The sequence below is a fragment of the Henckelia pumila genome, chromosome 1, assembly GCF_033568475.1.
Source record: "Henckelia pumila isolate YLH828 chromosome 1, ASM3356847v2, whole genome shotgun sequence".
Lineage (NCBI taxonomy): Eukaryota > Viridiplantae > Streptophyta > Magnoliopsida > Lamiales > Gesneriaceae > Henckelia > Henckelia pumila.
In genome coordinates this window covers 62,316,709-62,329,882 of record NC_133120.1, presented here as the reverse complement: position 1 = coordinate 62,329,882, position 13,174 = coordinate 62,316,709, and positions in this window count along the sequence as shown.

Here is a 13,174-nt window from a genome sequence, read left to right as displayed (position 1 = left end):
AATAAAAGTTTGGAGAAATTCAATAAGAGACGAGACTTGGTATCGGTCGACTACACCCTTGATATTCATTCATTCAATCATCGATTATCTAAAATAATTAATCTTATTAAATATTCGTCATTAAAAATTCAATTCCTGTTTCACCGTAATATTATTTAATTAGAAAACAACATTCTTAATTAACCCTTACCAATGGACCTACCCGATAACAGCAATCTAGATTTAAATCCACGGTAGCATTCAAACTAGTAAAACTGACAAAACTAGACAACACAACACCAGCGGTTATATTTAGCCTATTCAATAATTGACCCTACGAGATAATAAATTCAACAGCAGAAATTATCACACGTAGTTGCTTCGCAAATCAGAGGTTTCAAACAATTACGGATTTGAATTCTAATTTAGCTATCGCTTGCAATACAAAATCCTAAGATGGCCAATCCTAAAATCTCGCATACAATCATAAAATAAAACAGATCAAAAATTGATACTTAATAAAGATTAAAACACTACAAATCAAATCTCATGAATGAAATATACCAAGGGTTCGTCTCCCTTAACCAAGTAAAAGAGTTTAGTTACAATGATTCATAACAAAACTCACAAAAATCAAAGAAAAAGAAGAAAACTCGAATTAAGAATTCAAGAAGAAAACCTAGCCTCCAATGTATCTCCACAAGTCTGATAAAAACCTCTACTAAAATGGAATAATAGTATAATTAAGGCTAGGAACTAAATTAACAAAGTTTTCAAAAATAAATTTTTTTTTTCCGAAACAAACCGCCCGCTCGATCCGCAACATTCTGCTGATCGAGCAAGAGAAATTCCAACCGCTATTGCCTTGCGTAAAAAAGGTCTCGCTCGATCCGCAAACTCCTGCAGATCGAGCGAGAGAAAATTGTCTTCCTACTGCCTCCAACATAAAAGTGCTCGCTCGATCTGCATACTTTTGCGGATCGAGCGAGAGAAGTTTTCCAGAAATTGCCCGGCCTTTCCCTTGCTTCAAATTTTCGTTCCTCCGGCTCCATCTTAGTCCGCAAAATAGGCGACCTGACCACAAAAATATGAATCCCATCATGCAAACACTGAAAATGCAATACGAACAAAATGCTAAAATAAAACATACAACTAATGCAAAACAACAACAAAAATGATACTAACAAATGCAACAAAAACACCACTATCAAATACCCCCACACTTAATCCTTGCTCGCCCTCGAGCAAGTTATGCAAAAACAAAATGAAATAGAACAAACATGTAAGCAAGGATGAATCACATAATTCATAGCCTCAGAGAAAACCATTTTCATCTAAAATAAGCTCATAGCAACTCTCAATTATCAATGATACACCTACAGTCGAATGCGAACGTGTGTGTGTGTGTCATGTTACCCCAGCTACATGCAACTTCAAAAGAACAAAGTTTCAAGACTGTTCGCCGACCTATAACAATTCAGTGTAAGCTACACCATCAAGAACTATCCTCCCAACAATCCTTCAACACAACACAACTTTCTTGAGAATAATTACGCACCTTCGGATTTTACACCCGGTATTGATTTAGCCCCAATAATTACCCGCATACTTAGCTATAACTAATACAGGATTAGAATTTCAATCCCCTCGTCTATAGCCCGGATGGAGCATCAACCCCATTTTATCCGCATACTTAGCCTTGAATTTAATCTTTTAGGACTAGGATTTCAATCCTTTCTAGGCCCGGATGGAGTTGTAAATTTTTTTTTTTACATGCGCCCAAGATCGTTTATGTCATACCAAAGAAATCATCAAGATTCAAACACTATCCAGTTTCACAAACACCTATTATCATGCAATGGTCCAACAGACATCCACAATATCTAATACATCGCTACACTTCACTGGTTAAACATGCGTGCTTAAGAATATTCAACAAGCAACCTACGGTTTCTCATATCCAATCAAGAGTTAATTTTTTTCAAAATTCATTATTTTCAACTATCTCGTCATAGGCTAATGATTTCATCCTCAACTCATGTATTTGAATAACACAAACAAAAATAACAACAATACGATGCATAAACAACACAAGAAAAAGTAACAACGAAACAAAATGCATGTAATGCAAACCACCCCCCCCCCCCCCCCCACTTAAACAACACATTGTCCACAATGCAAAAATAAAAGAAAAAAACACAACCAAACAACGAAATAGAATGAAATGCAAAAACGTAAAATGGGACTCCCCTGGTTCACAGGTCTGCGGCATCTTCCTCTTCAGCCTCCGGAGGAAGGAAAGGGGCGGCGTATTGGAATGGGAAAGGTGGTGGATACGGCAGAGCGGCTGGCAGAGCGGCTGGCACAGCATTTGGATCAAGAACATGGTGGATTGTCAGATTGCGCAACAAAGAATCCAAAGCCTGCGAATTATGCGCCGCCAGTGTATTGTATGCATTATGATGTTGGGCAAAAGCCATGAGTTCGCGGATGGCATCAGCTAGAGATCTCCGAAGAGGAGGAGGTGGCCTTGGCTGGGCTTGCGGCGGTGGTTGAAAGTGACCATCCTGCATAAAATGCTTGACACGGTGCGCCCTATTTGCTTCGATGAAAGCGGAGTCGAGTGGTCGTTGAGGTGACAACCACTCTTCATCATTCCGAACTGAAATGCCGGCGCGTAAGCATAAACAGGAGATGATCATGGGGAAATAGAGACCCACGGTGACATTATGGATGGACTTTTGGATCTCGCTATGAAGAACCAGCCCCACATTAATGGGTGCTCCTATTTCCAGCGCATAAAGAATGGTGGCGCGCTCTAGACTGACGTCACTTGAATGCAAGATCGGCATCAGACGCCGAATCACAAAAGCATACCATGTTGCAAGAATTACCCGCAAGAACCGCTCCTTGAAGTTCAAAATAGAAGCTGGATTGAGCCACGTAGCACCGGGGTACGCTAGTTGTTCAAGTAGTTCATCCAAATGCGGGCCATTTTGCAAGCTTTGGTAGAGCGAGTCGTCCACCTCCGGTATTTCCAATAACGCATTCAGCTCATGGGGCATGAAAGAGATCAGTTTCCCCCTAACAAAAGCCTTGCTATCTGTTCGCTCAGCTGCATTGGCATAGAATTCACGGACAAGCGGCACTACAGCTGGCGGAGGATCCTCGCCAAATTTTGTCCACCCACGCTCATGAATAGTATGGACAATATCGGGATAGGCCAAGTTATCTTCAAAACCACGTTCGGGGATGGGTGAACGACTTACCTTGGCTTCGAAGTATCGATGACGAGTGGCATCATTGACAAAGTGGCCGATGAACTCGGCATAAGTGCAATCAGCAGCCCTAGAAGAGGATTCGCCTTGGTGTCGGTTGCGTTTAGGACCCATGAAGAGTAGGAAGATGAGGGTAAAAGTGATAGGTGCAATTCATCGAACACCTTGCGTGCGAATAAAAAATCCGGTAACCCCTTGAAGAACACAAGATCAACAATGAAGAATTACGTCTGGGAGATGCCTAAGGAGGAAAGCGTGACGAAAAGAACCCACGATGACAAAAATCGAGGATGGTGACTGGCGGTAGGCGTGAAGTTTCGACGTGAGATGGTGACCGGAGAAAAGAGCGGAGAAGATGGCGTCCGAAGAGTTGTGGTGGAACTTCCGAGAGATTTGCCTGCGAATTAGAAGATGGAAATATGAAATAAGGAGAAAAATTAGCTAAGAAAAACGAAAGGTTGGGTTTGAGGGAGACACAAGAGAGAAAAGAGAGAATAAGAAGGAAAGAAATAAAGAAGGGGGAAGGGAGTCGGCGCTTGTATTTAAGGAAAAAGTGCTCTCGCTCGATCCGCAAGATGTTGCGGATCGAGCGAGCCAAAATATGTAACTTACTATTCCGACGAAAAAAAAATGCTCTCGCTCGATCTGCAAGATGTTGCGGATCGAGCGAGACAAATTGCTAACCTTACTGTCCTGAGCAAAAAAGCTCTCGCTCGATCTGCAAGATATTGCGGATCGAGCGAGACAACAAAAATTAATTTTTTTGGATTTTTCAAAATTTTCGAAAAACAAGAAACAACATAAACATAAAATAAGACTAAAGAAAGTAAAAGAAATAAAAACGAGCAGAAGTAAAAAGGAAAGAAACACTGGGTTGCCTCCCAGTCAGCGCTAAATTTGCAGTCAGTCTATAGCTCGACTGCATGCCATGATTTATTCGACATTTGGCGGGGCATCGAGAGTGATATCATGCTCTTCCGCTTCGACGTTCGCTTGGACTCCTTCATAGTAGTGCTTAAGCCGATGGCCATTCACCTTGAATGTTTTGGCTGTGTCCAAACTTTGGATTTCGACTGCACCATGAGGAAAGACATTAGTTACAACAAAAGGTCCATTCCAATGCGAACGTAACTTACCTGGAAACAACCGAAGTTGTGAATGATAGAGCAAAACTTTCTGACCGACTTCGAAGTACCGTCGAGAGATCATCTTATCATGGAAAGCCTTTGTTTTGTCCTTGTAAATTTTAGAGCTGGCATAAGCATCATTGCGGATCTCTTCCAATTCTTGCAACTGCAGCTTTCGATGCTCGCCTCTCTCATCCATCTGTATGTTGAAATGCTTTATAGCCCAATAGGCTCTATGCTCCAATTCGACTGGCAGATGACAGGCTTTCCCAAAAATTAACCGATATGGTGACATTCCAATCGGCGTTTTGAACGCAGTTCTATAAGCCCACAAGGCATCATCCAATCGCAAGCTCCAATCTTTTCTCGTAGGAATCACGGTCTTCTCTAGGATAGACTTGATTTCTCTGTTGGATACCTCAGCTTGACCGTTGGATTGTGGATGATATGCCGTGGAAATCCTATGCGTCACATGATATTTCTTCAGTAGACTTGCCACGGTTCGGTTGCAGAAGTGTGTGCCTCTATCACTGATGAGGGTTCTAGGAATTCCAAACCTAGAGAAAATGTGATGCTTGATAAACTCTGCAACAACTTGAGAATCGTCAGTACGGGTGGCCTTTGCTTCCACCCACTTCGAGACATAATCCACAGCAAGTAATATATAAATATAACCATGTGAATTTGGAAAGGGTCCCATGAAATCGATGCCCCAAACATCAAAGATCTCACAAACTAGAATGGGTTGTTGGGGCATCTCCTTTCGTTGGGAGATGTTACCTGTCTTTTGGCATTGGGCGCATGACTTACAGAACAGGTAGGCATCTCGAAATAAGGAGGGCCAGAAGAATCCGCTGTCCAACACCTTCCTTGATGTCCTTCTCGATCCAAAGTGGCCACCACATGCATAGGAATGAAAAAACGTGAGAATAGGGATTACGTCGCTCGCGGGAACGCATCGTCGTATAACTTGATCAGCGCAGTGCTTCCACAAGTATGGATCATCCCACACATAATACTTCGCATCACTTCTCACTTTGTCTTTTTGTGCCTTAGAAAATTCAGAGGGGAAACCATTAGTAACTAAATAATTCATAATATTTGCGTACCATGGTAATTCGGTGGTCGTGGAGAACAGCTGTTCATTAGGAAATTCGTCACGCAAATTCAGCTCCTCATCAATATGAACTAGATGACTCAAGTGATCAGCAACTTGATTCTCGGCCCCTCTTTTGTCTTTTATTTCTATATCAAATTCATTCAGCAGAAGTATCCATCGGATCAGCCTTGGTTTTGACTCTTTCTTTGCCATCAGAAAACGAAGAGCTGCATGGTCAGAGTAAACAATAACCTTAGCACCAAGTAAATATGAACGAAACTTATCTAAAGCAAAAACTACTGCTAAAAGCTCCTTTTCAGTAGTGGAGTAGTTTTGTTGGGCATCGTTCAGAATGCGCGAAGCGTAGTAGATGGCATGCGATGTTTTCCCAACTTTCTGGCCTAAGACAGCGCCGACGGCATAGTCACTGGCGTCACACTTAATTTCAAAGGGCTTGCTCCAATCCGGTGGTTGGATTATTGGTGCAGATATCAAGGAGTTCTTAAATTTGTCAAAGGATGATTTGCATGACTCATTAAACTCGAATGACATATCTTTTTGTAATAGCCTGCACATGGGGGATGCGATCTTGGCGAAATCTTGAATGTACCTCCTGTAAAAACCTGCATGGCCAAGAAAAGAACGCACTTCCCGCACACATGTGGGGTAACGTAGAGATTGAATGATATCAATTTTAGCTCTATCTACCTCTATCCCCTTTGATGACACAACGTGACCCAAAACCACACCTTGCCCAACCATAAAATGACATTTTTCAGAATTCAAAACGAGGTTGGTTTCGACACACCTCTTAAGGACAAGTACAAGGTTAGATAGATAGTTTTCAAAGGAGTCACCATAGACAGTGAAGTCATCCATAAAAACTTCTAAGATATTCTCAATAAAGTCTGAAAAAATACTAACCATATACCGTTGGAAAATGGCCGGTGCGTTGCAAAGTCCAAAGGGCATCCGTCGATAAGCAAAAGTGCCAAACGGGCATGTGAATGTCGTTTTTTCCTGATCCTCTGGCGCGATAGCAATCTGAAAATAACCAGAATATCCATCAAGAAAACAATAGTAAGGATGACCCGCTAACCTTTCAATCATTTGATCAATAAAGGGTAAAGGAAAGTGGTCCTTTCGGGTTCCGGCATTCAGCTTCCTATAGTCAATACAAACCCTCCACCCATTTTGAATACGGGTGGGAACCATCTCGTCATCCTTATTCTTCACAACGGTGACCACTTGGACCGGACTGACCCACTGACTGTCAAAAATTGGGTAGATAACCCCAACTTCAAGTAGCTTCAGAATCTCAGCCTTTACCATCTCCATCATCGGTGGATTCAGTTTGCGTTGCAGCTGACGTGAGGGGTTTGCTCCTTCCTCCATCAGAATTTGATGCATGCATGTGGAAGGACTAATTCCTTTAATGTCTGCTATGGTCCACCCAATAGCAGTCTTGTGCTCTTGTAACACCTTGACTAATTGCTCCTCTTGATCAACTTCCAAGCTGTTGGAGATGATAACCGGTAATGTTTCTCCTTTACCAAGGAAACATACTTTAGATGGTTTGGAAGTGTCTTCAATTCAACCTCTGGTTCCTGCAAAACAGATGGAAGACGCCTAGTATTAGAAACTGGCAAAGCTAAGTAAGAGACATTACCTAACTGAGGTAGCTCAGGCGAACTATTCAGAAGTTTCTCAATCTCTTCTATTTCTTGATTACATCGAATTCCATCTTCCGTCTGCATAATGGGTGCTGTAATAGCCACCTTTAGATCATCTTTCCCTGCATGCTCACAATACTCTTGTGCAAAGAAATCCACAATATCAAGAGAAAACATGCAATCATCACTATCAGGGAATTTCATGGCATCATAGATATTAAATTTTACAACCTCGCCATCGAATTCCATAGTAAGTGTGCCACTGTGAACATCAATTTTCGTCATGGAAGTTTTCAAAAATGGTCTGCCTAACAAAATAGGACTATTATGATCACCGTTTTCCATGTCTAGCACATAAAAATCTGCAGGGAACACTAATTCATTTACTTGCACCAACACATCTTCTACTACTCCCCTAGGGTATGCATTAGACCTGTCCGCTAACTGTATGACAATTCCAGTGTTGTTCAATGGGCCAAGTTTTAAGGATGCATATATAGAATAAGGCATAACATTAATCGATGCTCCTAGATCTAGCATGGTCTTCTCAAGTCTAACATTCCCTATAGTGCATGGGATAGAAAACATACCTGGATCCTTACATTTTGCGGGTAGTTTCCTTTGGATCACTGTAGATACATTCTCACCAAGTTCCACTTTTTGACAGCCCTTCAATGTCTGCTTCCTCTTTGCTATGCACAACTCCTTCAAAAACTTTGCGTATCGAGGTACCTGCTTAATCGCATCTAGCAATGGAATATTGACCTCACATCTACAAAAAGTTTCATAGAGCTCCTTAATCCCCTCACCTTTTCTAGAGTCCTTCAATGCTAAGGGAAATGGGGCAACAGGCTTATATTCAGATAAAGGAGGAAACTTACCTCTTGGCGAATCATCCTTGAATGATTTTTCTTCACCTACCTTTTGCTCTTCTTCTTCTTTCAGCTTCTCTTTGGGCTCGACCTCAACTTCTTTCTCCTTCATTTTCAACTCCTTCCCATTCCTTAAAGTTATCGCACTTGCGTTCTCTCTTGGGTTCACCACAGTTTGAGATGGCAAACTGCTGGAATTTTGTGATTCAAGCTTGTTGATTGCTGTAGCTAGCTGCCCCATTTGAGTGGTTAAGTTTTGTATACTTGCCCGGGTGTCCTGTTGAAAAGATGCAGTGTTAGTGGAAAGTTCCTTAACTATATTTTCGAGAAACTCACCTGGAGTTGGTATCTGAGGTCTCTGCTGTTGCTGTTGAGGATACGGCGGCCTATAAGTTTGATTATGTGGTGGTGCTTGAGGCCCCGATTGACTTGCTTGAGGATTCACATATCTTAGATTTGGATGATCCTTCTAACCAGGATTGAATGTGTTGGAATAAGGATCATACTTCCGTTGTGGTGGTCCAGGAAATCCGCCAGTAGCGTTTACCTGTTCAACTGAGTCCTCTTGAAGTGTAGGACACATATTAGTGGCGTGTCCTATTGCAGCGCAGATGCCACATGCCTTCGCAGTCTGTCCATTCCCTACAGCCATCTGGCGCACAAGAGTCATCAATTCAATTAATTGCTGTTCAAGGGGAGATACATTTACCTCGTTGTTCTTCCATGATGGATGATCATTCCTTATGGTGCCAAATTGTTGAGAATTGGCGGCCATATTTTCAATCAAATTCCGTGCTTGCACCGGCGTTTTGTCCATGAAAACACCTCCACTTGCCGCATCCAACATGCTCCTGTCATGAGGCAACAAACCTTCATAGCATAATTGAATCAACTGGTTTTCACTTATCTGGTGTTGCGGACAACTAGCGCAAAGCTTCTTGAACCGCTCCCAATATTCGTGCAGTGGTTCCCCTGAATATTGCTTGACGCCATAAATTTCTTTCCGGATTTTTGCAGCTCGAGAGGCTGGAAAAAATTTATCCAGAAAGATCCTTTTCATCTCCGTCCACGTGGTGATAGAGCCAGATGGCAAGTAGTATAGCCAATCCTTAGCAGCACTCTTCAAAGAGAAAGGAAAGGCCCTCAGTTGAATATGCTCCTCCGTCACTCCATGGGGTTTCATACTAGTGCAAACCACGTGGAATTCCATCAAGTGTTTGTTCGGGTCTTCACCTGCAAGACCATGAAAAACGGGTAGTAAGTGAATTAAACCAGATTTAAGTTCAAAAGTAGCATTATTTTCTAATGTAGGAAAAGTAATGCATAGAGGTTGTTGATTGGGATCAAGAGTTCCCAATTGTCTGAGACTCAAGTTAGCATTAGCATTAGCAGCCATCTCTTCTTCTGGAAAAGCAGCTCTAGCCGCGGCTTCTTGTTTTTGCCTACGGAGTTCTCGCCTTCGCCTATGCAAAGTTCTTTCGATCTCTGGATCGTAGAAAAAATCCTCTTCAACAAGATCACCTAAAAGCATGAACTAGAGAAAACTAGAACCAGAGAAAAGAAGAAAAAGAGTGAGAATAACAGAATAAAGCAAAATAAAACAAAATAAAAGAACACAAAAAAAAAAATTAACACCGTCCCCGGCAATGGTGCCAAAATTTGGTAGCGCTTATCACGTACGCCCAAATTACCCGACTCAATCAGATAAACAAATAATGCAGTAGCGTGAGTAAGGATCGTTCCCACGAGAAAAGTGACATTTATTTGTGTTCTTTAAAATAAAAGGGGGTTTTGGAGTTTGTATTAACTACTAAAAACTTTAAGCAATCAAAATTCACTAGCATGCAAAATTTAAATAAAAGACTGGAGAAATTCAATAAGAGACGAGACTTGGTATCGGTCGACTACACCCTTGATATTCATTCATTCAATCATCGATTCTCTAAAATAATTAATCTTATTAAATATTCGTCATTGAAAATTCAATTCCTGTTTCACCGTATAGTTAATTAGAAAATAGCATTCTTAATTAACCCTTACCAATGGACCAACCCGATAACAGCAATCTAGATTTAAATTCACGATAGCATTCAAACTAGTAAAACTAACAAAACTAGACAACACAACACCAGCGGTTATATTTAGCCTATTCAATAATTGACCCTACAAGATAATAATTCAACAGCAGAAATTATCACGTAGTTGCTTCGCAAATCAGAGGTTTCAAACAATTACGGATTTGAATTCTAATTTAGCTATCGCTTGCAATACAAAATCCTAAGATGGCCAATCCTAAAATCTCGCATACAAACATAAAATAAAACAGATCAAAAATTGATACTTAATAAAGATTAAAACACTACAATCAAATCTCATGAATGAAATATACCAAAGGTTCGTCTCCCTTAACCAAGTAAAAGAGTTTAGTTACAACGACTCATAACAAAACTCAAAAAAATCAAAGAAAAAGAAGAAAACTCAAATTAAGAATTCAAAAAGAAAACCTAGCCTCCAATGTATCTCCACAAGTCTGATAAAAACCTCTACTAAAACTGAATAATAGTATAATTAAGGCTAGGAACTAAATTAACAAAGTTTCCAAAAATAATTTTTTTTTCCGAAACAAACTGCCCGCTCGATCCGCAACATTCTGCGGATCGAGCGAGAGAAATTCCAACCGCTACTGCCTTGCGTAAAAAAGGTCTGGCTCGATCCGCAAACTCCTGTAGATCGAGCGAGAGAAAATTGTCTTCCTACTGCCTCCAACATAAAAGTGCTCGCTCGATCTGCATACTTTTGCGGATCGAGCGAGAGAAGTTTTCCAGAAATTTCCCGGTCTTTCCCTTGCTTCAAATTTCCGTTCTTCCGGCTCCATCTTAGTCCGCAAAATAGGCGACCTGACCACAAAAACACGAATCCCATCATGCAAACACTGAAAATGCAATACGAACAAAATGCTAAAATAAAACATACAACTAATGCAAAACAACAACAAAAATGATACTAACAAATGCAACAAAAACACCACTATCAATAAGCAAGGAAACCGGAAAGCCAAAGGTCAAGTAGGTAAACAGTTACCTACACTGAACCATCGAGAATATCTTTAAAAGATATTGTCATAGACCTTGGATAAGCATACTTTATCGATATTTGTGTACCATGCATTTATTGAAAGATTAAAATAGTCACTATTTGCGTCGTACTTCTTCTGATTATTATTATCTTTTTTCGACTTTCCCGACTTTAATTCATAATCATCTATATCCGCCTTTTTATTTTATTCACATCGTTTTTAATGCTAAATACAATACTTATACGTATAATCAGCAGATAATGCACAAAAAAATTTTACTTCACTTTAATTTGGAGCTTTTACAGGAGGGATAGATTACATTAAAGCTTCGAAGGCTGCTACTACCTTAGCTATCTCCATCTCCAATGCATTCTTTCATGAGAGCATGAAGAACGTAAGCTCTCTGGTAAGAGAGCGAACGTAGCCTATTTCCTCCGACTGAATGCGCTCCAGTCCATTAAGCTTCTTATAGAGCAAGAGCACGCCCTCAGGACTGAAGATCTTCACCGGATCGGTCGACCCAAGCTTTTCTTCATACTGCCACATCTGGGCAACATAGTCTCTCTCTGGATCCATCAAATCTTGTAAATGAATAGCAGAGATATTGAGGAGACCCGGGTTGCTAATCTTAACTTGGGGCAATGTATGAGTAAACATCATAAGTAAATAAAATATCAACGTAAGTCAACTTAGTAAGACAATAAATTTTTTTTATATATAAATATACATGTCTCGCGCGCGCGCGATGAGCATCTCGTGGCGCGCGAGGTAGCATTCCAGCAAGCTGGTTGCCCGCGCTCGCGCGCGAGGCAACAAACCAGCGACCCCTTGATGAATCTCGCTCGAGCGAGGTCTGCCCAGCTAGAAAAATGGGAACCTACCTCTAATGCTTTCCATTTCATTTTGTAATATAACATGAAATATCAATCATGATTATCTCATATAATTCTTGTCAAACTACGAATTCAAACATATAAATTCATACATGAACATCGTGTTCTAGAGTACTCAATATGTACCAAGCTAAAAAGTGACGAATATCAAACAAATATACCAATATCTAGTTTTCTAACATGTTTGATACAAGATCTAATTCATCAACTACTAAACCTAAATCACCACATGCTAATTCTCTATCTCGAGATATCCCAGTTTCTTTTGACTAGCTCCTGCCCACCTATTGTCATGTACACATACAAAACAAAGCAATAGCTGGATAACACCGGTGAGAAATACGATTCCCAGTATAAATAACAATACATGCCATATAAGAAACATGAATGCAATGCATATGTCAATGGCAAGCTATCAAATCTGATTTCAATTGAATATTGGTTCTTGGGATCCCGAGGAAATAAAATCTCAAACTAACACCAACTCACCCAATCGAGGTGAAGTCAAGTATTTTATTTCCAACTACTTTGGTACAACTATAGTGCGTTTTCTGGCTCTGGAAGTAACTCTACATTCTGTGCCACTCAACTACAGCCCTCCCAACGTCATCTGCACTCTAGACCAATCAGCCCTCTGTTCTTTTTAAGGTAGAGTTCAATATGAATGCATCATAATTTGTATGCATTAAATACTGTAAAAAATCTTGAACTCATAACCAAATACGCAAAAAAGCAAAACTAATCAAGCAAAAGCACATAAAAACATATAAGAAAACAAGTATGTGATTTAAAAGGGATTACTCAAAATCAATAGCTATTTCGAGCGTTCTATCCCATCTGGAGTAGCTGTCATTTATACCTTTCAATATCGCGTTTGAAAGTATGTCAAATCTGCAATTACATCAATGAGAATTCATATCAAAAGGCTGCTCAACTTGTCAACTCAAACTTCAATGCAAATGGCTTCAAACCTCAAACTTCAACTCTTTGCTGATTCAAGTCCGGAGTCCCGAATTCGAATAATTCAAAACAAGGCTGAAAATGAAGTGATAATAAGCTATCAAATCAACTAACAAATCCATCTAGACATAGCTACTTCAATAGGCTTGAAAGTGTAGCAATTTCAAAACCGGCGGGGTAACGGCTAAAAACCAGCAACCGAAACAATATAAAAAAT